Below are 26232 nucleotides of genomic sequence, written 5' to 3' on the forward strand. Positions count from 1 at the left end.
TTTAATTTTTTTTATTTGAAACAAACATTTCTTCATATATGTTAAAGTACTCATTGGCCTGAATTGTAAACGTGATTCTTAAGGATTAATCGAAGGTTGAAAGAATCCTCGTATTCCCCATTGTTTTTGTTTTTTTTTGTATTTATTAAATAACGTGGTAAAGTACTTGTTTACCGGAATTTTAAACGTGATTTTTGTTTTCAGGGGTGCTGAAAACATAAGTCGTAATTTTAAAAGCTTGGTCGAAAATGGAAATAATCCTCATATTTACCCTTTATTTTTCTATATTTGTTAAATAACGTGTTTAAGTGTAATTAAAATTTAATGACATCCTCACATGTATAATAATAGTGTGATGGAAATTTATCCATTTTTATAGTTTGTGTATATAAACATGCAAACATAAATCGAATCAGAAACTGGAAAGCCAAATGAAATGAACTACTATTGAGGTATCTTTATTTATAAAATAAAAGGTTAATACAAATTAATTCTTTACCATGTCTTAACATGTGAAATAATATGGTGAATTAATTTTAGCCATTTATAGTTTGTGAAGCAGTTATAATGCAAACAAACGTGCAAATTTAAGCATCGAATATCCAATTATAGTTTGTAAGTATATAAACAAACAAGCAAACATATAAATCGGATCCGTGACCAGAAAGCCAAATGAAACGAAATAATTGTTAACCACATTCTAACATGTGAACTAATAGCGTGATTTAATTTTTTAGCCATTTATAGTTTTCTCTCTGTCTGTCTGTCTGTCTCTCTCTCTCTCTGTACCACTCAGCAAGAGGTGAATGAGTTATGTTTTGGAGTGTAATATCTTCACAAATAAACAGTAAAAGTATAGACTTCTTAAGTGGAACAATTACGTGAATGAATAAGTAATTGTATAAATGCAATCATAAGAATAGTGTGTACTTACAGAAATGGCAGCATGGTTTATAGTTGAGAAGTGTTTGTTTATTGTTGAAATAACCAAATCAGGGAATTGTAGAATGTATCATTCTCAGCCAATCAGATATGCCGGATTTATGTACGCGAGAAATCATAATTTTTGTATGCCGTAGAGGGTAAGAATATGTGTTTGTGTAGAAAATCTGTAATCACTTAATGACGGCTAACACACAAGAAAGTAAGAAAAAGTATAAATGCATTTGGTGCAGAATGGAGTCGTAAGAGGACTATGTATAGAGAGGGTGAAATTTTAGCTATTCCTCTGTAGGTTAGGATGATGATCATGGCGCTCCTCAGAATAAAAGTAATGTTTTAATATGATGAAGTAATGTGTATGTAATTGTGTTCTATAGCTAGATAATGTAATGGCTGATGACGTAAATATAATAATTTTCTATGTGCCATCTGTTGTTGTCAACCTACGACAGTTTTGTCCAGAAGGGAAAATTGCGCGTGTACTTTATTGTATACAATAAAGAAGATAATACAATAATAATCTACTGCTAATGGAGACTTGGTATCTATCTGAAGTTAAAACGATACTAATACTATCTTCTAATGTTCAATTCAGATTAATATACTATTTCAATGCTAAGTTCAGGGAGTGTAGTGTAGGGTCTGTTTTGTTGTCATGATACCATCATCCCATGCATTACATCCTTTTATTTGTATTTATATTGTTCATCCCGGATATCAACTTTGTTATTTTGATTTATTTATTTTGCTTGCAAAATTGTAAATATTAAAGTTTTCTCTTGAACTAATCCTGTTTTAGTTCAATAAAACTTGTGTTTTGTAAGATTAGGAATGTTACAGGAAATTCTCTCTCTTTTTAACACTTGGTTGATTTTTATCCAAACATTGTTGATATTTAATTGTCTAGAAAATATATCGGATTACATTGACTATTTTTTAACTTCAAAAGTATGTGTTTGAAAAAAACTTGTGCGTGTGTGTTTATGGGGGAAAATATGCTTATTCAAGTATATATTTATTTATACCAATCCTTTTATTTATGAAGCTGGATGTGTGTTAAATATAACTACAGATAATATATAAATAAACGACAAGTCTATATTCTAAATTCCAAGATGTTGTTCATCTTATCGTTTATTTCTTTTAGCATGTTAAAATGTTCAATTCTTGACAGCACCTGTTTCGTAGTGCAGAAGCAATCATATATAATTGTGTCAATTTTTTAAATATTTTTCATCCTGACTCCTCAGAAGAATAAGAACTCATTAACTTTGAAAAGAAAAGAAAAAAAGAATTCCGGCATGGATCTGAAAAAAAAAATCCAAAGAGTAATTGCAATTGTGTTTTATGATTATGCCATTTTGAATTTTTTATTTATTTAGCTCCTTACATCAAGTGGCTTCATGCATCATCTGGAGTGATTCTCCCCCCCCCCCCCAAAAAAAAAAATGTATTTAAATATCCATCTCAGGGACACTTGAAACCAGAGTTGTGGAATGGGAATGCTATGGAGTATGAATTGGATTTTTTTTTTAATCACCAAGAAATCTATAGACAGTCTGAATATTGGCAGATTTTAAAATGGGGACTTTTAGTTGGAGCCTGATATTTTGGAACTCTTAAAATCCAAGGAGTCTGAGTTAGTCAAACCTTTTTCGTTTTTTTTTTTTTTTTTCTTTATAACATGACTATAATTTGAATTATTTTTATCCAAGCCTCGTAACTCTCATTTCTCTTATTTTATTCTCTTAGTCCTCGTATTTCATGAGCAATGTTTCTGACAAAGAGGGAAGAATGGCTGCTTTCCAAATCAGAATTTATTCCGTCTAACACTTATCATTGGCAACATTTTAACCTTGAAGTAATATTTATTACATCAAGTGGCTTCATGCCTTGTCTGGAGCGATTTTCATTAAAAAAAAAAGAAAAAAAGCCTTATACCTAATAATGTTTCCACTTGAACAACGCCAAGTGAATACAGGTAGTTATTTATATAAATCTTATTGAAGGTCATATCTGTTGGCTGGATGATTATTTTTAGTTTGTGGCTATTTCTAGTCTGTGTCAAGGTTTCCCCAATAGAGAAGGATGAACAGATAAAGGTGTTATTAACGAATCTCTAGTAAATAATAGATAACTTATATGTAATTCCGTCTTTAAACGACTTTGCTGATGCAATTAACTCCTTTTAATTTTGTTAATTGATTTATAGCTAGTATTAACTGTACCTACCGTTGCCCAGGAGTCTTTTTTTTAATCTTCATTTTTGTTTTTTTTCTTCTTTTTTTCAAATTTCAAAGAGTCACAAGGTAATTATTGTTAACCACATTCTAATAAAAGAAAATTAAATGGTTGACTTGTTTAGAAACCAAAATGCATTGTGTTGAATTTGATTTCATAATTATTTTTTTTTTTTAAGTAGGATTTTTTAAACTTTCATTTTGGTACTTTATGCGATTGCACTTTTTTTTTTCATTAATGAGTATTCACTTAAGACCAAAAGCTACTCGAGGATAAAAGTTAACGAGATGAATGAATTGTTAGTTGAATGATGAAAAATATTATGAGAGGATTGAAAATAATGAATGGAATGTACATTGGAATATTCCAGTAAATTATTGATTATTACCAATCTATATAAATAAAACGTGTGCGTGTGTGTGTGTGTAAATATTTAACCAACAAACTTTTAAACTACTGCTCACATAACACTGAAATTAATTGTTGTCTTCAAGTCTAACGTAAATAAGTTCTTGATGAGCCGTTCCATATAAGTTATCAAATTTACCAAAGTTTCATTACTAATGATTACTATATTGTCCAATTTCTACTGTACACTCCTTAACCCTTATCCTTGAGTGGCCTCTTGGCCTTGATAATGTGGTGATGCCTATGTAAAAAAAAAAAAAAAAAAAAAAAAAAACTGGGAGTAGTAATCATACACCAAGGATGGTTTACAAAAGAGTAAAATCTTGGTTTGAATTGATAAATAACGTGCAAACTGTTCATATAAATTTGCTGACATATTTTTATTAGTTTGTGCATGCATAAAGCTAATAGCTAGCAGTGGTTTAATTTTAAAACTTATTTATCTGTCTGTCAGGTTAGCTGAAACAGTAGGGAACCTGGCTTGAGCGTTAAATGTTTTGGCTTTGATCCTAGTTGATGGCGTAGATATGATTTTCTTTTTTTCCACTTTTGAAATCAGTACTATATATTAGGTACAATATAATATTCAATAGAGAATTGGCTCTGTAATAATGAATATGAAATCTGCATGAATTAAAATATAATTAAGCATATTTTACGACCGAGTAAGCCCCCCACCCCCACCCCGCTAGTAGTAACTAAAATAAAAATGTGTAACTCCTTATTTACTTGCCTCCCCACGAGGGCACTTTACAATATTGGTTTTTAACAGGGGGAGAAAATCCAGCTTTGTGCAAAGGGTCACTTTGGATTGGTATAAAAATTAAAATTGACTCTGTCGTGAAAGATTTTCCTCCTGATGAGGACAGATGAAGTGTAGTATTAGAATCTATGCTTTGTTCCTAAACAAAAGGCAAAGGAATGGTTTATTCATCTCTCTCTCTCCCATGGCGGGATGATGTGACACAAGGATCATAAAGTGTGATTGAAGAACCAGCGCTCTAGAGGAAGAGCACTCAGATCTGCCAAAAAATACCTAGGCAGCCCCGTCAGTAGTTGCATCTTAGTCAATTATCAATAAACTAAACCCTAGTAAGCAAAGCGTGGGAAGATGGACCTCCTAAATCTGCACAAGGTCAGAAACATACCTTAATTAACATGGAGCATACCTTAATCAACATGGAGCATACCTTAATCAACATGGAGCAAGTCATCTAAGAAATCTCAGAGACTCTGTTGGTGGAGGGGCAAAAGTTCTGGCTGAGATTGCCAAAGAATCATAATGACTAGAAACAAAGCCATGTGGGAAGTGATAACACAAATCTTTTAATATAGAAACTAGCTGGAATATTTTTCCCGGGATGGATTCATAAATATGGGTTCATTCATAGCTAGAAGAAATCGGAAGCAAAACCAAGCTAAAATATACTGCAATGGTGATAACTTAAGATACGATTTGCATAGCTAAAGTTCTGTATTTAAAAAAGGTTTTGTTTTTATTAATCATATTCATTTTAATACCTGCTTTATATGTTGGTATGCATTGGACGGCTTTCTCTCAAGCCCATTTCTTTTCGTTTCTGACCATGTTTTCCTTGTTCATCCCCTGCAGACTGACCCTTCAATTGTTCTGCATCTAGTGACCAAAGAACTCTCATCCATTCTTTTAACAAAGTCTCCTGTTCTGCACGCATTTTTGATCCCCCCGATTTGTCACAGAGGGACCTATGTTTTCAGTGACGTCTGTTATTCCGGACGATTGCCAAATAACCGTCCATTACTTTTTCCTGAAATTTTGCCACAAATTGTAGTTCATTAAATAGATGTACACAGTAAAAAAAACTTTTTTTGCGAAAATTTCTGTTGCGTCCCCAGGAGCTCAAAAAAGGTAAATAAAATGCCCCAAAATGGCCAAAATTTACACGTTTTGCCCCATAACTTTAAATCCATCCATTAGATTTTTCTGAAACTTGGCCAAAATCTGGAGCCCATTGTTCTTAATATAATCCAATATTGGTGACCCTGGCAAAATTCTGGTTTGCGTCCCCAGGGACTTTTAGTGCTTAAAATGCTCCGTTTTGTAGGTCTTTTTTTCATATTTCTCAACAAAAACTTGATATGTCTGACTATGTAGTGTTTTTTTACGGTGGTCAACTCAAGTATACATGTGTTAAGGCCTGAAACTGCACTGTTATCCATTTACATTGGGATTCGGCATCCCCAGGGACTCAAGAGGTCAAAAATGCTCCTTTTTGCCCCATAGCATTTGATTCATCCATTAGATTTTTCTGAAACTTGGCCAAGTCGAAAGATACCCCAAAAGTAATAAAAGACAGCCTGATTTTTTGTGGTCGACAATATGAAAGATTATCAAATCGACCATTGCTATTCCATGGAAAATACGCCAAAAAGCTTTACTGAAGCAATTAATTCAGAACATTATAATCAATGAAAATTGCCATGAAAAATGAAATAGATGCTTTAACCAAAAAATAATACCTATACGGTAGTACCTCCCCCAAAAGATAAACATTTAATTTCTAAAAGATGGGTCTTTACAAAAAAGACTACAGCATCAGGCGTTGAACAGTATAAAGCTAGATTTGTTGCTAAAGGATATTCTCAGATTTATGGTATAGAATCTTTTTCTACATTTTCACTGACCACAAACCTAACTGCAATCAGAATTTTATTGCAAATCGACTCGCAATATGACCTAAACATATGGACGTAAAAGCTGCTTATTTGAATGCCCCAATTGACTGTGAGATTTATGTTACCCTTCCAGAGGGATCTATAATGAAAAATAAAAATAGCGTGTGGCGACTTAACAAATCATTGTACGGTCTAAAGCTGAGTGTTCAGTGTTGGAATACAGTATTTCATGATTATATGATGAAACAACAATTTAAACAATGCCCAGCAGACCTCTGTTTATATATCCAACACAAAGACAATAAACTACTGATTTTTATTTTATAGGTTGATATTTTAATCGCATCAAATTGTGACGTAATGTTGACCGATGTTAAGGACAGATTAAGTAAAAGATTCAAAATGACCAATCTTGGCAAAATATCCTGGATTTTGGGGATAGAATGTACTCAAAGGAAAGGACTTATTACGATGAATCAATCGAGATACATTGTCAAAATACTATTAAAATTTGGAATGGGAGAGTGCAAGAAATGCTCTACACCCGTTTAAAATGATATTGATAAAAATATACACACAGAATCTGAAATAATAGACTGGAGTGCCCCAAGGGTCTATCCTTGGACCTCTGTTGTTCCTAATATTCATAAATGACCTCCCGACAAAATTGCCTCTGAGATGGGTATATATGCTGATGACACCACACTCTATAACAGGCACGACTGGAAAACAAATGAACACATATCTAAAGAAATGGCAGAAACACTAGAGGATGACCTCCAATCTGTAGTGGAATGGGGACAAAAATGGATGGTCACATTCAATGCCGCCAAGACTAAATTAGTTTCCTTCAATAATTACAAGAAACCTTCTCTACCACCAATAGCAATGGCCAACGATTCTTTATCTGAGACTACATCTTTCAAACTCCTTGGCCTAACGTTCACAGGAAACATGAGTTGGAACAATTACATTGAAAGCATTGCCAAGGCCGCTGCAAAGAAGGTAGGCTCTCTCTACCGTGCTAGAAAACTACTAACACCCGAAAGTATCCTGTACCTCTATAAGGCCACCATTCGCCCATGTATGGAGTATTGCTGTCATATTTGGGCTGGTGCATCTGCCACTAGTCTCTCGCTCCTAGACAAGGTTAAAAAGAGTCGCCAATCTGAATGGTCCTGAACTGTCATCTAAGCTTCAGCCTCTGTCCCATCGATGAAATGTTGCATCCCTCTGCTTGTTCTACAAGTATTTTAATGGAGAATGCTCTGATGAACTGCAAGCACTTGTGCTCCCACGACGTAAACACCCTCGACAAACCCGACAGACAGCTAAATCCCATCCCCACACTGTAGAGATCCCTAGATGTAAAAGATATTTCTACTCCAGTAGTTTCTTCTCCAGAACCGCTAGACTTTGGAATTCCATTCCAGGTCCCTGCTTCCCCAACTGTACTGACGTGCAGAAGTTCAAGTGTAACGTGAACAGACATCTTGCTGCCCAAATCCCCACATAGTACTCCAGTAGATGTTGCCCCTGATAGTAGCCCCCTACACCAAAATGGCAATGTGCCTTGTTTGGGGTGAAAATGTAATAATAAAAAAATCTTTTTTAAATTCTACCAAGAAATCGTAGGAAGTCTTATGACTGCGATGAGACCCGATATATGCTATACAATGACAAAACTGTCACAAAAATTATCAAGACCGACAATGAAGGATTTAAACAGAGCTAAACAAGTCCTTCATCATTTAAAAGAAACTAAGGAACAGAATTTAGTATTTAGAAAATCAAAAAATCCCCTAAAATTAGAATTTTCAGATTCAGATTGGGGAAACAACAAAGATCGAAAATGCATATCTGGATATTGTTTCAGACTATCAGAAAATGGGCCTATTATTTCATGGAAATCTAAAAAGCAACAGATGGTATCTCTCTACGTGTGAACAGAATTTATTGCGAGCACACACACAACCCAGGAAGCACTCTACCTTAAAAATATTCTAAAGACTATTTTAGAACCAGAATTAAGTAAAAGCCCTGTAGTGATTAATTGTGATAATGAAGCCAGTATAGTCTTAGCACAGAACACAATAATCCACCAAAGATCTAAGCATATCGATATAAAATACCATTTCTTAAAAAACGAGGTGAAAAAGGAATCCATTATTCTGAATTACATATCATTAGAACAAAATATCGCTGATGTATTCACGAAACCTGCAACAAGAATCAAACATGGCTTACAACTCTTAGATCTTGTTTAAAAAGTTTCCTAATTTGCCATGTAGTTGACAAAACTCTGCCATGTCAAACACATGCTTTTTCTTCTCTCGTGTCGACATGTCTGCTCTGATAGGTGTATCAGAATTTTGGGTGAATTTTTGACACCCCTAACACAAAACTGTGAGTAAAATATAAAAATCTTGTAATTTCTCTTTTTAAAGTGGGTTGTTTATTTTCTTTTATGAAATAAACTTCCAAAATAAACTATTAAAGTTGTTTAAAAAATACTAGAAATATTATTTTTTTTAAAAAACAGAATGAAATCAATTGAATTTTACGAGTTAAATATTTTTCAATTTTTAAACTTTAAAAATCTATCAAAATTTTTCTATTGGTTCAATTTTTACGATATTTTCAGGGTCAATGTGAAATTTTATGCTCTTTCCAATAAACCAAATTTTAGACAAACGTTTTTTTTTTTTAATTCATCCCCCCCCCATTTTGAAATGTCTATTAAAATTTAAATAATTAATTTACTCACCAAAGTTTTATATATCACAAATTGAAGATTAAAGATCAATAAATAAAATATTCTAATTTAAAACAAAAAAAAAGAAGTGTTTTTGGAAATTTACCTGTAAAGTCAAAAGTGTAAAGCTTTTCTTTTTTTTTTTTTTTTTTTTATATATATATTAAGTGGAAGCTTATGTTATGGTTAGATTGTCAAGTAAATATTGGACGCTGACAATTTTTTCTATTTCATTCAATGTTTTCTTTTTTTAGATATTTAAAAAAAAATTCACTTGATAAAGAATTAAAATATATTAAATCAAAAATTCATGTATTTCTTTAAGAAAAGAAGAAAAAAAATTCCTTGACTGTTTGGTTTTTTATTTTTTTTGTTTTTTTTTTATATATTTTTTTAAAGGCAAAAACTTATAAGTAAAATGTGACTATTTTTATTCTATGGTGACACATAGTTCTTCACGCACATCCGTATTCTATCCATCCGTATTTCAAAACAAGAATAAACACCGCTTCAATTTAAAAAAAAAAATATTGCATAATTTGCTATTAAACTTGTTATTTTTTTTTTTTTAATTTGGTCTTTGCTCCTTTAATTAAAAAAAAATTTGGGTTTGAATTACATTTTTCAAGTAGTTATAAGCTTGGAAATATAGGAGGTCGAATTATTCAATTTTTTATCACACATTTTCAATGTCGTTTTCTGACACTGCTAGTGCTCTGATCTCCTAGTATTTGTGCCCCTCAACGTACATCTCTCTGACTAACCTGACAAGCCCCCCTCCTTCATTGTTGAGGTCCCTAGATGCCGGAAAGCTTCCTACTCTAATAGCTTCTTCCCTTGGACTGCTCGATTTTGGAATCCCCTCCCTGTTTCCTGCTTCCTTGACTGCTTACCTGTTTAAGTTTAAATGTAAAGGGAATAGACATCTTGCTACTCAACCCCTTAAAGTTCCCTTTTAGACATGATCCTAAATAGTAGTTCCTTACGTTCCAAATGGCAATATGCCTTGCTTGGGGGGAAGAAAGGAAGCTATTGTTTATCTATTTATGTTAATAAATTAAAGATTTGTGTCTAAAAATATGTTGGTCTACTTGTTATTTTGCTTTTTATATAAGTTACAGCTGGTGTATTTGGCCTTTTAACCAAAATTCATCTGAACTAGTAATTCGATATCTACTATGCAAGATGATGTTACCAGCATTTTCAGATATTTTTGAGGGTTTTTTTTGCCTTTCCACCACTACCACTACCACCACCCCTCCTTCTCCTTCTTCTTCTTCACTCTTACTTTGTGCTTTTTTTTCTTATTTAGAATTAGATTTCATTTCATCCAAACCTTTAAACAAAAAATGTCTTTAACTTTGTTATTTATGCTCAGAACGTATTCAGCCGCTATACTCTCTGGCTTCCTTCATATATTTATATATATGTATGTTTTTTTTATTTTTTTATTGCATTTTAACCCTAAACAAGGCACGTGCCACTTTGATGTAGGGAGCTACTATTTGGGACATAAATTGCAGGGATACTATGTAGGAAGTTGAGCAGCAATATGTCTGTTTACATTACATTTAAACTTCTGCGTCAGTACAGTCAGAAGCAGGAGCCGGAAATGGAATTTCAAAGTCATCACAGTTCTGGAGAAGAAACTAACAGAGTAGAAGGCTTTCTGGTATCTGGGGATCTCCACTGTGTAGGGGGTGGGATTTTGCTGCTTTTCGGGTTTGTCATGGGTAATTATGTCAAGAGGGACAAGAGCTTGTAGTTCATTGGAGCATCCACTATTAAAATAGTTGTAAAACAGGCAGAGGGATGCAACATTTCATCGATGGGACAGAGGCTGAAGCTACCTAATAATTCGGAACCTAATAGGTTTGCGACTCTTTTGAACCCTGTCCAGGAGTGAGACTAGTAGCAGATGCACCAGCCCAAATGTGACAACAATACTCCATACATGGGCAAATGGTGGCCTTGTAGCGGTACAGGATACTTTCAAGCATAAGTAACTTTCTAGCACTGTAGATAGTCAACCTTCTTTGCAGCAGCCTTGGCAATAACCTCAATGTATTTGTTCCAATTCATGTTGACTGAATATTAATGTTACCATTCCATTGCCTTGGATATGTGATCATTTGTTTTCCCCTCATGCCTGTTATACAGCAAATATACCCATCTCAGAGACAATTTTATCAAGGAGATAATTTATGAATAGCAAGAATAATAAAAGTCCAAGGATCGACCTCTGAGGTATATCCGCATTTATATCATTGTTTTGACATACGACCATCAAGGACAACCTAGATTCTTCTCTTACTTAAGGATTTAATTATGGTAAATATTCGTCCAGTAATACCACATGATCTGATTTTCCTGAGAAGATCATCATGCCATATCCTATCAAAAGCCTTAGATATATCTAGAGCTACTGCCCTACTTTCACCTGCTTTATCCAGTGCATGGTATATATGCTAAGAGATTACAGTTAGGATATCTGCACAAGAACTGGCTTGCCTGAATCCATATTGTTGATCAGACAGAAGTTTAGCAACTGTAAGGTGGCGAACTAGAGCTTGATTAAATATGGACTCAAATATTTTGGTGAAAAGAGGGAGGAAGGTTGTATGTCATTGATGACAGCTACTTTGCCTACTGTTCTATATAATTAAATTGTAGTTTCTGTTTGTCTGTCTGCTTGATCACAAACACCTCATGAGGTTTGGGAATCGAATAAATATATATATATATATATATATATATATATATATATATATATATATAAAATCCCTGAAACAGTATTTCATGGTAAACAATTGATGATCCCTTAAAAAATAGATTATTACTGGTACTATAGTGAATTCGAGAGAGCAAGTTCATGCAGTGATTGCAGGTGATTGAATGACTTACTGACTAAATGGTTTTCTAACGAATGGTAAAAATAATTTCTTTTTTGTATAGTTTTAAAGGTTAAAAAATTCCAAGACTATAATATATATATTAATGACCTCCCCGACAAAACTACCTCTGAGATGGGTATATATGCTGATGACACTACACTCTATAACAGGCATGACAGGAAAACAAATGAACACATATCTAAAGAAATGGCAAAAACACTAGAGGATGACCTCCAATCTGTAGTGGAATGGGGACATAAATGGATGGTCACATTCAATGCTGCCAAGACTAAACTGGTTTCCTTCAATAATTACAAGAAACCTTCTCTTCCACCAATAGCAATGGCCAGTAACTTCCTGTCTGAGAGTACATCTGAGCTGGAACAATTATATTGAAAGCATTGCCAGGGCCGCTGCGAAAAAGGTAGGCTCTCTCTACCGTGCTAGAAAACTACTGACACCTGAAAGTATCCTGTACCTCTATAAGGCCACCAGTCGCCCATGTATGGAGTATTGTTGTCACATTTGGGCTGGTGCATCTGCTACTAGTCTCTCGCTCCTAGACAAGGTTCAAATAAGTCGCCAATCTGATAGGCCCTTAACTGGCATCTAAGCTTCAGCCTCTGTCCCATCGAAACATTGCATCCCTCTGCTTGTTCTACAAGTATTTTAATGGTGAATGCTCTGACGAACTGCAGACACTTGTGCCCCCACGACGTAGACATGCTTGACAAACCCGACAGGCAGCTAAATCCCACCCCCACACAGTAGAGATCCCTAGATGTAAAAGATCTTTCTACTACAGTAGTTTCTTCCCCAGAACCACTAGACTCTGGAATTCCATTCCAGGTTCCTGCTTCCCTAACTGTACTGACATGCAGAAGTTCAAGTGCAACATTAACCGACATCTTGCTGCCCAAATCCCTACATAGTGCCCCAGTAGTTGCTGCCCCTGATAGTAGCCCCCTACACCAAAGTGGCAATGTGTCTTGTTTGGGGTGAAAATGTAATAAAAAAAAAAAAATCCATAAAAGTGAACATGTGTGTGTGTGTGTGTGTGTGTGTGTGTGTACATTTCCCTACGCAATAACTCTCTCAATTTTAAGTCTACAGACTCGAAATTTGATATATAGGGTACTGAGATTTGGGGAAATCTTTGATCGGTTTTCGGCCAGAAATTTGGCTGTTAAGGGTCAAAGTTCAACAATTTGACCTTTGAGAACTCTACCAAACTCCTCCAACAATTTTGGGTCTAAACACTTGAAATTTTAGATATAGGTTCCTTGGACATGGATCTAACTTAATAACTTTATTTGAGCCCAAAACAAATGTTAAGGGGTCAAAGTTAAAAGAATTGACTGCTTTTTTTTTCTTTTTTGGTCAACATACACCTCCAAACACCCGGGCAATGCCGGGCTGAAATGCTAGTATGTATATATATATATATATATATATATATATATATATATATATATATATATATATATATATATATATATATATATATATATATCATAATGTTTATGAGGGCCTGAAACAAAATTAGTCAAAGTATTTGATATGTTTTGATAGTTTGGTAATTCTCTGCTCACTGAATCCTGTGACTACGCATATGCAAATGTACATTTATGTGTCAAAGTCGGTTAATTTTAAATCTTTTGATATCCATCTCTCATTAGCTCAGGTGATATCGAATTCTGCTGGAGTTCTAAATGTTTTGGTTTCAATTCTAGGTGATGGCATCCAAGTCTTTTTTTTTTTTTTTTTTTTACACTTTTAAAATCCCTCCTGTATATTAGGTACAATGTAATAATCAACAGAGAATTGACTATATTAATAAATATAAAATTTGCATAAATTAAAATGCCATATTAAAGCGTATTTTATGACTGGGCAACACCGGGCAGCATGCTAAAAATTGGGCATATTTAAAATAGGAAAGCCCTTAGAGTAAATGTGGTATTGTTGTGACTGCAGTGATTCTAGCAGAGAGTAGGTTTGACAGGATGAGCATTGACTTTGCCCTACCTCCTTTCCTCACTTTTGATGACTTTGTGCCTTATTAAATTGTAGTTTAACTTTATAGCAAATAAGTCAAAGTAGGGTATTTTCTTTGCAGAAATCCTTCTAGATTGAGGCAATTTAAAATTCTCTCGACACAGTGTGCTCTTTTAGGGGGAACTGGATTTTCTTCACATTAAAAACTGACCTTGTGTTTAACTTTGCCATCATTGGAGGAGGCAAGCTTACTTGCCTCCCCATGAGGACAGTTAGAAAATGATTTCTTATTCAATCCCAGGCAATACTGGACCTTTCTGCTATATTTCAATAAATGACTTGGCTTGTTTGTAGTGCTGCAATCAGATAAAAAATTATGATTAAGTCGTTTGTTATCGTTTGAAAGCAAGAATTAGATTTAAAAAAAAAAAAAAAAAAGAAATCGCTAGTTAGAATCAAATATCATTTGTCAGATGCATTATTTATTTATTTATTTTTATTTTTTAAAATTTTTTTTTTTTTGCCATTGTTCTTTAATATGTGTCCTCCCCACCCCCACCCTCTTTTTGATTTGTGCTGAGTGAATTTTCTTTTCTTTTCGTTTTCAATATTGCATCTGAAACATAAATTTTTAAAGATTGCTAATCCTTTTCAATTTGGTTTTAACATATTACTCTTGCTTGGCTGAATCATTGTCAAAATTGTTCTCTGAATCTGATGGAAAAGCTGGTTTTCCTGAAATTTCCTTTTAGAAGCTTGTTAAATTATTTAAAAGGTTTTGTCATGCTAACATTTGAAATGGCATTTTTGCTGGTCTGTCATGCTAACATTTGAAACAGCATTTTTGCTGGTCTGTCATGCTAACATTTGAAATAGTATTGGAAGGATGGCTCAATAAATGTGTGGTCATTTGCCTTGAATATAACTATGATGTAGCCAGTTAGGAGGCAATACTATTGTATTGTGTTCCACAGATCGGAGATTCTTGGAAAAAAACAAACTGTATGGATGTTTTATTTGGTTTTAAATATATAAACTGCTATTATTCTTAAATTTTAAATAATATTGTTGGTCTATCGTTTTGAATAGCATTTTTGTTAGTCTCACATTCCAGATTGTTATAGAATTTTTATTGCTAAATATTTGAAAATTGAATTCATCGATTTTAATAAGATCCGTTTTTGTTTTTACTTCTCACCAAAGTTCAATCATCATCAGCTTGGTGACATTCGTTTATAATTTCTATTTAAAAAAAAAAAAAAAATAGAAATCATCTTGTGTGTGTTTATCATATCCATAACTTTTGATAAATACACATTGCTGATCTAAAAAATTATTACAATTTTGACCCCCTTCCTTCTCAAGGGGAACTAACTCTTACAGACTCCCACTTTAGTCACAACAAGTTATTCTCATTACATTTGACTTGCACAAATATCATATGTGCACAATGGTATTATAATTAAACAAATAAATCGAAATTACATCTAATAGGAAACATAATATAATTACTACTGGTAAAATATAATTTAATATCAAACATAAATGTCAGCTCATATTTCAACCCTAACTTATTTTTTGCGAGTTTAATATAACTTATAACTTCCGGCTCAACATAAAAATGCACTTTAACCAAGTGATATATATATATATATATATATATATATATATATATATATTGTTTTTCTTTCTGAAAAAGATTTATTTTGAAAATTCAATAAACATAACACTACTGATACCATCCTGGTTTGACACAATCACATTAATAATCAAAATTATTGAAATCTTTCGATATTGTCATTTATTCTTTTAACCTTGTCTTGTATCTAACAGTCTTTTTTTTTTTTTTTTTTTTTTTTTACCATGGTCTTCAAACACAATTCTTTATTTATTTTTAATTTTTATGAATGTCACCATTTATCAAGGTCTCATGGCAGCAGGACATATACTACACTACTTCCTACTATTTCAGATTATTGTACAATAGTCTGGCATAGTATACTTCAAATTCAGACAGATACCAAATCGCCATTATTAATAGATAAGAACAGTATGAAACTAATTCGCTTTCTGTGCATTGAATTAAACCTCAGGTGATTTTGCAAGGAAGCCAAATCTGTTATTGTTACATAATAGAAATTGTGAATTTTCTTTTTTAGTTTTTAATGAATCACAATTTACCAAAGAAATACTTGAGGATAAGGATTATGAAAGTGAATAGATTGACAGTTAAATGATGATGAATATTATGAGAGGATTTAAAGTCTTCACATAACACTCTCTCAAAACAGCTAACCCAAAAAATGGCAACTCTCCCCCTCCCAACCCCGTTGTTAGTAACATTGCTTGTGGAACGTGAAGACAAAATAGAGGCAAAGCAAGGGTTACTAGACCATTCTATTTTCCATTATTAATTGAATAGTTATTGAAATCAAAAGTAAAGGGGGGGGCTAAAACGTATTTTTAAAGATGTTATTTAAAAAACAAAACAAATGTGAACATGACTTTTGGATTTTTTTTTTTTTTTTTTTTTTTTTGGGAGTCATCTCTTATCAAGGCCCGAAGGCCACTCGAGGTTGGGAGTTAATGAATGTAAGGTGGTAGTGTAGTAATCATTAATGGTGTAAATTGGATAGAATTTGATTATTTATGGAGACGGCTCAACAAGAACTTGTTTACATTGGATTTGAAGGCTACCATGTTGTATTCAACCGGGAAGCAGGCCAGTGGAACAGTGTTCCATAGGTGGACAGTTCTGGGAAAGAAGCTTTGTTCATGGAATCTGCGTTTAGATTTAGGCACAGATTGAGAGTAGAGGAAATCGTTTACAAGGGTTGTAGCTAATCGAGTGTTTTTTTGTTTTTTTTTTTTGTGAAAGTTTGACAAGAGTGGGGAACATAGATTGGAGTTCTATCGAGCACTTGCCATGAAAATAATGATAGAGCAGATTACTTTTTCTCAAAACTAATGTTTCAGATTTAAAATAAAAACGACCTTGTTAACATTTCAAATAACCTTCATTTCTGACAAATGTTTTTTTTTTTAATAAAATAAAGTCGAGTACCTTAAAGTAGAATAACAACTTTTTTTTAATGTTTTTTTTTTCATGTTTAAAAAAAACATCCCTTATAAGTGTTTCCTTTTTTTGTTCAGCCACTTCCTGTTTATGAAATTCATATTTATAATCTATTATATAAAAGGTGAAAGTTTATCTTTTTAAATTTTCTTATTTTATCTTAGTTAGGGATGGGGCATCCTATCGGATGCCAGACGGTCACCTGCTATCTCATATATTCCAACTGTCCGTTTACAGAAAACTAATTGTCGAATTATTGATGGTCAGAAAGCCAGTGATTATTTTACATTAAAATTAAAATGATTCCCCACTATAAAATCTGATAAATTATTTAAAACAAACAAACAAAAATGACTGAATTCTCCAGTGACATAATCGGTAGTTGTAAACAGATAAAAAAAAAAAAAAAAACAATTGACCTAAAAAAAAAAAAAAATGCCAATAGTGGATTGGATGAAAATTAAAAAAAAAACTAAAAAAACAAATAAAAAAAAACTAAAAATAAACAAACTAAAAAAACAAATAAAAAGTGCTCCTGAATAATATAGCGTTCTCTTATTTTTATCATCATTTTGGTTCTAGGAGGTAATAGGGCATCCGACTGGATGCCAGACATCTGCCTGCTATTTTATATATTCCAATCGAGAGATCTTTCTAAGATTTTAACCATCCTTTTAAGTGAAATTGTTTTTCTCTCTCTTGCACTTGGTTCACAGGGTATATTTACTAGGTAGGTTTTGAAGCTTTTTTTTTTTATGAGCCCAGTTTCTCATATGATAACTGTAATGATGGAGATCTTTCCAAGATTCCAGTTTCTTTTCATGTCAGACACAAGACCTTGGTATTTTATCTTTTACCTCTAGGCTGTTTTTAACCCAGAATCATTAAGGACACTAACTTCTAAGATTTATTCTTTCTCAGTCTTGACCCGATCACTGTGTGTGTGTGTGTGTGTGTGTGTGTGTGTGTTTTCAGCTAAAAGTCAGAAACTGCACAAGACGCCCCCAGGAAGTTGTAAATTAATTTTTCATCATTGCCTTGGGCATGATATGAACAATTTTGTAATAATTTTTTTTTTTTTTTTTTGCGCGCGGGGTGGGGGGGGACTCACTAGGAACATATTTAGTTAAGTGATTCTTATCAGCATATCAAGTGATGATAACTTTTTTACTCTTTTTCATCGACCTTTGCAAAACCGTAAATAAAATATCCTTGGAGCCCCCAATATCAAAAACCTTCCTGTAATGATCTGGTCCCTGTTAATTACTATGTAATGATGGTTCTGTGCAGTCCTAGGAGGTTCACTCTCCCAGGCTTTGCCCTTTCTCTTTGTGAGGGGGTTGGTTTATTACTAACCACCTGAGGCGCCCTTACAGGGGAATGCTGAAAGAGTTGCCTAGACATTTTTTGCATGTCGGAGTGCTATTTCTTGGGGGAACTGATTTCTCAATGCCACTTCCTGACCCTTGTGTCACAGTTCTTGCAGTAGAAGAAAATTAAATACTTAAAATATACTGTCTTGGCCTTCTGGCTAGGATCAAAGTGTAGTAATGAAATTAGCTTGCTTGTTTGTTAATAAAAATGATTTATTTAATTTTGTACATATTTAAAAAGAACATCAATTTAGGTTTTTAAGGAGGACAACCCCTGGAGTGAATGTGGTATTATGGTGATTGAGGATTCCAACTAGGAAAATCTGACAAATATTAGGTATAGTGACAAGAATGACCATAGATCCCCCTCCCCACATTTTTGAATGGCCTTGTGCCTAATTTATGTTTTGATTATTGTAAAACATTTGTAAATAGATTTTTCAGAGTGTAGTATATCTGTTCTGTGTTCGATCTAAGGAAGTTAAAAAAAAATTTTTAAAGAAAGATGTTACAATAGTTTTTAACTCTTTTATTTTGTTGTCTTTCCACTCACACCTATCCCGGGCAACGCCAAGTAGCCAATTATGATGTAATGTAAACACATTTGCTTAAAGGAAATTAGGTTAACTTTAGAAGAACCAGGCGTGGTTGTGAGAGGGGCGGTCAGTTAAAAAAAGAACTGAATACTACTTTCTTGAGTTTGTGTAATTAAATTTAGTGGTCATTCCCATAAAAAGAAAAAGTAAATTTGCATGACTCAACATCGTACGACTTTTTGGAATGGCTCGATTCTATTGTTGGCATGGGTTCCCCAATTCTTTTTCTAGAATCTGCTCAAGAAAAGGTTGCCAGCATCCATAGTGAAAGAGATGCTATTGAAATGACTAGATTCTTACTTGGCACACCGAGGTTGTCAGTCAGCGTCTGTATACACTCACCATCACTACCACCTCCTGGTCATTCTTGTAATCATTATAAATTTTGGAACACAGCTGTTAGGCGCAAGGGGTCCAAATGTGGACGATATTTAGTTTAATTTGCATTCATGCAAATGGAGCATAAAAGGAGTGGACGCCTTTTATTACAATTCAGATACCTCCATTTTTTTTTTTTTTTTTTTTTTTTTTTCTCTCAAGATTTTAAATATTCTCCAAGTTTCAGTTGCTTTGGTTTTTTAGGGGGTCATGATATGGGCACAACCTCCCCATCCGAAATTCAAATATATTGGATCTGCATTGAATTTGATTCCTGCTTATTACACACCAATTATGCAAGACTAGCGGGGGTGGGGGTTGCTTTGCTTGGGAGTAAAATACGCTTAAATATGATATTTTAATTTGTCCAGATTTCATATATATTATCGTCGTGATTTCAAAAGTAAAAAAAAAAATATTTAGATGTCATCAGCTACACTCGAAACCAAAAGTGTAGCATTCAAAGCTGGTGACGTTACCACTGTACCAATGTGACACCCATATAAACCGATTAAAAATAAACTAAGACGAGTGTACAAAATGTTTAACCATTTTTTTTTTTTTTTTTTCAATTTTGACCCGTTTTTGATCCTCTTAAAAACAATTTTAACCGGCTAAAGATCCATAAAAGAACGGTCCGTAAAAAATCCAATCATTTGAGGCCCCTAGCGCTGCTCTGCAACTTTAAGTTTCGGAAGAGATAGAGTTTGAAAATATGGAGACAGACATATAGCTGTTTATATATTAGATTTCCTGAATTGCAATTTTCTTAAAACTCTTTACGCCTTAAATTTTAGACACTTTCTAAAATCAAAATAACTTAATGGATTTTGATCAAAACTGAAATTAGTATTCTAGACATAAGGTTTATTATCATTATCTGTTGATTTTAATATTTGTAAAGAGACAGAAAAGTGGCAGAAAACTGTTCTGTTATTTTACCTTTCCTGGGACAGGTACTCTAGTTATTTATATATCCTCCTTGTAGATTACAACTCCTTATTGATAGCGTTTGACAAGAGTAAGCTATCTTTCGCTCTTTTCACAGATGACAAAACATGTTTTTCTTAACAAGTTATGGCCTGTTTATTGAAATTATAAATTGAGATTATTGTATTGCAAAGACTAACACTTGTTCCTTTTGGGTAACGGATAATAGTAATCTTTTGAGCTTTAGTTTTAAGCTCACTCTAACCGTTCCTTTTCAATTCTGCATGGTATTAACTCTGTATTAACGTTTATCTTGCCGACCATAGAATTTTTTTTTTTTTTACTTGGAAGTCACTACTTATCAAGGTCCAAAGGCCACTCGAGGATAAGGGTTAATGAATGTAAGGTGGTAGTGAAGTAATCCTTAATGATGTAAATTGGGTGGAATTTGTTTATTTATGAGGACGACCTAACAGGAATTTGTTTACATTAGATTTGAAGGCTACCATGTTGTATTTAGCCGGGAAGCATGCCAGCAGAAGAGTGTTCCAAAGGTGGGCAGTTCAAGGAAAGAAGCTTTGTTCATGGAATCTGCGTTCACATTTAGGCACAGATAGGGAGTGGGGAAAATCATATATAGTGATTTTAGCTAGTCGGTGTTTATTGTAAAAGTTTGAGAAACAGGGATCATAGATTGGAGTTCAGACGAACACTTGCCATGAAAATAGCGATAGTTGAGACAGGCTGGCAACATCTCTTCTGTGGGAAAGAGGTTATAGGGAAGAATATAGGGCATCACCTAGGTTTTGAAGCCGGTTTTGAACTCTATCAAAAGGCAGGATATCTAAAGCAAATTTATATATCTACATTTTTTTTTTTTTTTTTCAAACCCCTATTTTAACTTAGGTTTATGGTACTCCCTTGCTCCCCAAGATGCTCCTCTAAGGAGGAAGCTGTTCATATTCTTACATAATGATTAGTTATTATTCCATGTTTCATTAAATTCTGCCATTATTTCAATTCTGGCTTTATCATTCTATTATTTCAGGTGTTGAAATGATCCTTTTTCTGATTCATTTTTGAAAATTAATTCCTTATGATCAAGATTAAAGTTTTTTTATTTGAATATTCATTCTATATCTAGTAACTATGAAAAAAAAAGTGGGTTTAAGTAAATAACTTGGTACATTTCTGTGGCAGTTTCTTATGTTTATGCCGTACAAGGCATAATCACGTTGACACACCGGTTCTCGTCAGATCACCGAAGTTAAGCAACGTTGAGCCTGGTCATTACTAAAATGGGTGACCAATTTGGGAAGACCAGGTGCTGTATGTAGGAGGATGTCGACACCTCCCTACAAAAAGTTGCAAAAACCTTATGTCGTCATCTCCCCTAACGGGGATATACATGCGACTGGGGACCACGTGTGAATTTCATACTCCCATGAAACTTCCTCCTTTGGAGGAAGCCAGTTAAACCCTGAATAGGGTTGGTGCTGACTGCACACACAAAGTTTCTTATAATAAAAATACTTTATGTACATTTTATGATATACGACCCATTTTATCATCATAATCCTCTTGGTCAGGGGTGTGTCATTTTCTAACAGTCTTCTATATCAGTCTCTAAGCTTGAGGATTGATTCCATTCAAGTTCCACTAAGATTTTTGTTAATGGTTTGTGTTGTGATCCGTTTTATGAGTGAAAGGTAAAAATATGTAGAAATAAAATGGATGAAAACGATTCTATAGAGATCAAGAATATAAAATGATTTATTTAACAATTTTATTACGAAAAGAATTACTTTCAGATGAGATTTTCTGCGCTAAGGCCGATTTCAGTAAACGTTCTTTTATTTAACTTTTCTATTGTTGTTGTATGGTCAAAATCAGTGGCAGATAACTCTTGCTTAATGTCTTTTGGTAAGGGAGATAACTTTGAGATACAATAGTTATTTTCCTTTTAAAACATAAAACCATTATTTCTTAGATGGACTATGTTATCTGAGAGTTTGCATTCAAGTTTTCTTGGATCATTTAACTTTTCTCCAGCTTTCTGCCTAAAGATTTTTACATTTTTGTTACTCTGTTTAGCGTAATCAAACCAATGTAACCAAACGATGGTCAGGAGCTCATCAAGCTTTGGTATATTCAGCCTCAGTAACAGCGTGTTATGGTCGATCTGCTGATTCTTTGGCATTGGATGGCCAAAAGGGGTTGATGTATCATAGAACAAAATAACCAAACTAAACCTATGATTTTTTTTTTTTTTTTTTTTTTTCATGGCAGTCACTACTTATCAAGGCCTGAAGGTTACTCGAGGATACGGGTTAATGAGAGTACAGTAGTCATTGAAACAACATATTAATAGTTAGTGATGAAAATAGTGTAGAAATGGATTTAGGAGAGGGGAGCAGCTGAACAAGAACTTGTTTGCATTGGACTTGAACTTGAAGATGACCGTATTGTAGTCAGCTGGAAACCAGGCCAGTGGAACACTTCCACAGGCAGGCAGTTCTAAGAAAGATTATTCGAATATTATTATACCATGTTTGAATAAAACAGATACTCCATTTTGATCCTAGATCAATGACCAAGAAAATGTATTTTCATGTTCGACATAATAAAAGCATCAGATGAACATTTAAAAATTTCTTTTTCATCTTGCATCTTCAGCGATCAGGTGATCCCATCTATTAAAGAAGAGGTGGAGGAGGATAATGTACTTAGGAATGTGATATTGCCTTTGAGTATTATATAGAGTGGATGTGAATATGCATTGCTTCGAGAGTTTTAAATCTTTTGATTGAATGAAGATTTGCTAAGAATTTTAAAGCCAGATTAAATGACTTAACGCTTAACAGTTTAAATGCTTCCAAATTCTTTGTATACAACATAATCACGTTGACACATCAGTTCTCATTAGATCACCAAAGTTAAGCAACATTGAGCCTGGTCAATACCACATAAGTGACCATTCTGGAATGCCAGGTGTTGTATATAGAACCGTCCTCTCCCCTAAAGAGGATATACATGCGACTGGGACCGCTTGTCAATTTGATATTCCCATGAAACTTCCTTAGAAAGAAGCTGATTTAAACCGCTTCAGGTGAGTGCCATTTGTTGAAAAAAAAAAAAAAAAAAAAAATTCATTTCTGATCTGGCATTGCATGTCCAACTGTTATTGCCCTGCGATTATACTGAAGAGTTTCAGAATAAAAGTATGGCATAATCACCTTGACACACCAGTTCCTGTTTGATCACCAAAGTTAAGCAACATTGAGCCTGGTCAGTACCACATGAGTGACTGTTTGGGAATTTCAGGTGCTGTATGTGCTCTCCACTTATTTTGGCATTGTTTCCAGTTAGTCTTGGACTTCTTGCCACTAGATTCAGGCAGTGCCAGTTCAGGAGAAATGGGATTATGCAACCCTTGCTTCACAATTTTATATGCAGCTACCTTACAGGGCGTAATCATTGTCTTTCAGGACTGAATGGCGGCATCATCGTTGAGGAATGACTAAGTAGGAGCCCACCTGTAACTTCAAAAAAGCATCACATCCGGTTGCTGGGAGAGGAAAGGGATAGCTTGCAATATTATATAACCTTGCATTCATTTTGGTTAATAATGGTTCATGTCATGAACTGTAAGATTTTTTTTAATCATTTTCACTCCAAACAAGGCATATCGCCACTTGGACGTAAGGGGCTACTATTTGGGAGTATGCCCAGGAAAGATTAACAAGATGTTGGTTTACGCTGCATTTAAACTTCTGCATATCAGTACAGTCAGGGAAGCAGGCAGCAGGAAGGGAATTCCAAAGTCTAGCGGTTCGAGGGAAGAAACTATTAGAATAGAAAGCTTTCTGGCATTTAGGGACTTCAACAATGATTTTGCTAAACTGGTTTATCTGGGATATGTAGGTTAAAGGGGTACAAATGCAATGAGTCCATTGGAGCACATTCTATTAAAATACTTGTAAAATAGGCACAGATGTAACATTGTGGCGATGGGACAGGGGTTAGAGCCTAGTTGACAAAGTGGACATATTAGATTGTAGATCCTTTTTTGGACCCTATCCAAAAGGGAGAGGCTAGTGGTAGATGTATCAGCACAGATGTGGCAACAATACTCCATGCATGGGCGAATGATAGCTTTGTAGAGGTACAGGATACTCTCAGGTGTGATTACTTTTTCTAGCATGATAAAGGGAGCCCACCTTTCTTGCTCCAGTTTTTGCAATGTCCTTAATGTACTTGTTTCTTGTAATTGTTAAAGGAGAGCAGCTTCGACTTGCTCAATGTGGATTTCTGTCTGAGTCACTGATCATTAAACACCTGAGCTTCTTTTTATTATGTGCTTATCGGGTATTTTCTTGTAATAATTTAATCAGATATAAAGAGTAACAGGGGGATGTAGACGAGTACAACTGCTGGTATCTATCCATCAATCCTCATAAGCTACTTTTCTTTATGAACAGAAAAATAGTAATTGTGTTCAATAGCTGGATGATCAAAAATTTAGATTTTTTTTTTTTTTTTTCTTTTTTGACCACAACTAAACTCTGCATTAATCTGTCACTGGCTCAATCCTAACGAGCAAAATGTATACTCGTATCTGAGTTCTGGCAATAATACCCAGGAGCATTGTGAAGTGGGTCCTGGATATAACCTTAAACTATATCCAATGGTGAGGCCCCAGCTTGCGGGCTTTGGGAGTGTGGAGTCACCCTTTAATTGCAATTGCTCCCAGATCTACTCTGACCCGGAGTGGTAGTACCTGTTAGGGTCCCAGCTATGGGTTAAATAGAAACTGACTTGGAAAAGAACAAATATATTCTATTAAAAGAATTTTCTTCCGGATTACTGGATCCAGCATTAAATAACCTGAAAAAGATTGATATGCCGTAAAACAAAACCAACCAACAACCATTGTTAAGTGAGTTGGCTCCACTGCCACTATTCAAAAAAATGCCTTGAGCCTGTTCTCAGCCTACTAAGCTAGTTGTACATCTGATGAAACTTTCTGATATTTGCACATTTGAGTTTGAAAAAAGAACATTTTGTTTTTATTGATTAACTGTTATTTGTTGCTATCGAATAAATATTTATAATTTTCATCAAAGTAAATGCCACTAATGGATGCTGAAAATGGATGACATCACAATGGATGAATGGTTGTTTTATGGCATTATTTTCCTTATCTGGTGTCATCCAATGTGCATGGTGACAAGATGTTTCGGTCCTGATCAGTTCTAGGAGATCCATCCTCCCAAGCTTTGCCTTCTCACTATGACCCAAAGTGGTAGTAAATCAATAATTTGTATATTAAAGCCAGTCTAAACATTGGGTAAAATTCCATTACTTATTAATAGGGATATGACAACAGCATATTCTTTTTATTGTTTTGACTCTCTAGTATATATCCGACACAGTTAATCAATTGAGAACCACATCACTCTATATAAAAACAGAAGATATTAACTGATATATACTCGAGAGTCAAAATAATAAAAAGAATATTCTCTTGTCATAGCCCTACTTATCGATTATTCATTAATTATTCCATTAAAAAAAAAAAAAAATACAGCAATGCAACTTTGATTTTTTCCTATAGGATTCATTTAAACACTTTGAAGCTTGATACGATTCATAACACCAAAAACCTTCAGATGTAGACCATGTAAAAACGAGCAGAAACACAATTTGATAATAGTATAATATAAAAACCCACCTTCTCCAGCTAAGATATAACACAAAGAAGACCGAGGTGTTCACCGGTCACAAATGTAGTCCTAGGTGGTTTTGATTCGAACACCCACAGAAGTCCGATGATACAGAGTTGATGTGACTCTTCAGGCTGGATGCCGAACAATACTTAGGCGATCTGCTCTTCCTTGCCAGTCGTTTGCTGAAAAAAGATTACTTCAATATGGTATCATTTCTCTGTAGTTATTAATAAGTTGGCAAATGAATAATCGACTCT

At 34.0% G+C, this 26232-nt stretch overlaps 1 protein-coding gene and 1 pseudogene across 2 annotated transcripts in view; both read left to right on the forward strand.

Moving 5' to 3' along the window:
• LOC145248810 (DDB1- and CUL4-associated factor 8-like) overlaps nt 1-26232 on the forward strand; it is an 89938-nt gene that overhangs the window by 18687 nt on the left and 45019 nt on the right. The window lies entirely within an intron of this gene.
• LOC145249306 (5S ribosomal RNA) lies at nt 21464-21582 on the forward strand (annotated as a pseudogene).

This window comes from Euprymna scolopes, chromosome 27 (assembly GCF_053919585.1).
Source record: "Euprymna scolopes isolate OS-2025 chromosome 27, ASM5391958v1, whole genome shotgun sequence".
NCBI lineage: Eukaryota > Metazoa > Mollusca > Cephalopoda > Sepiida > Sepiolidae > Euprymna > Euprymna scolopes.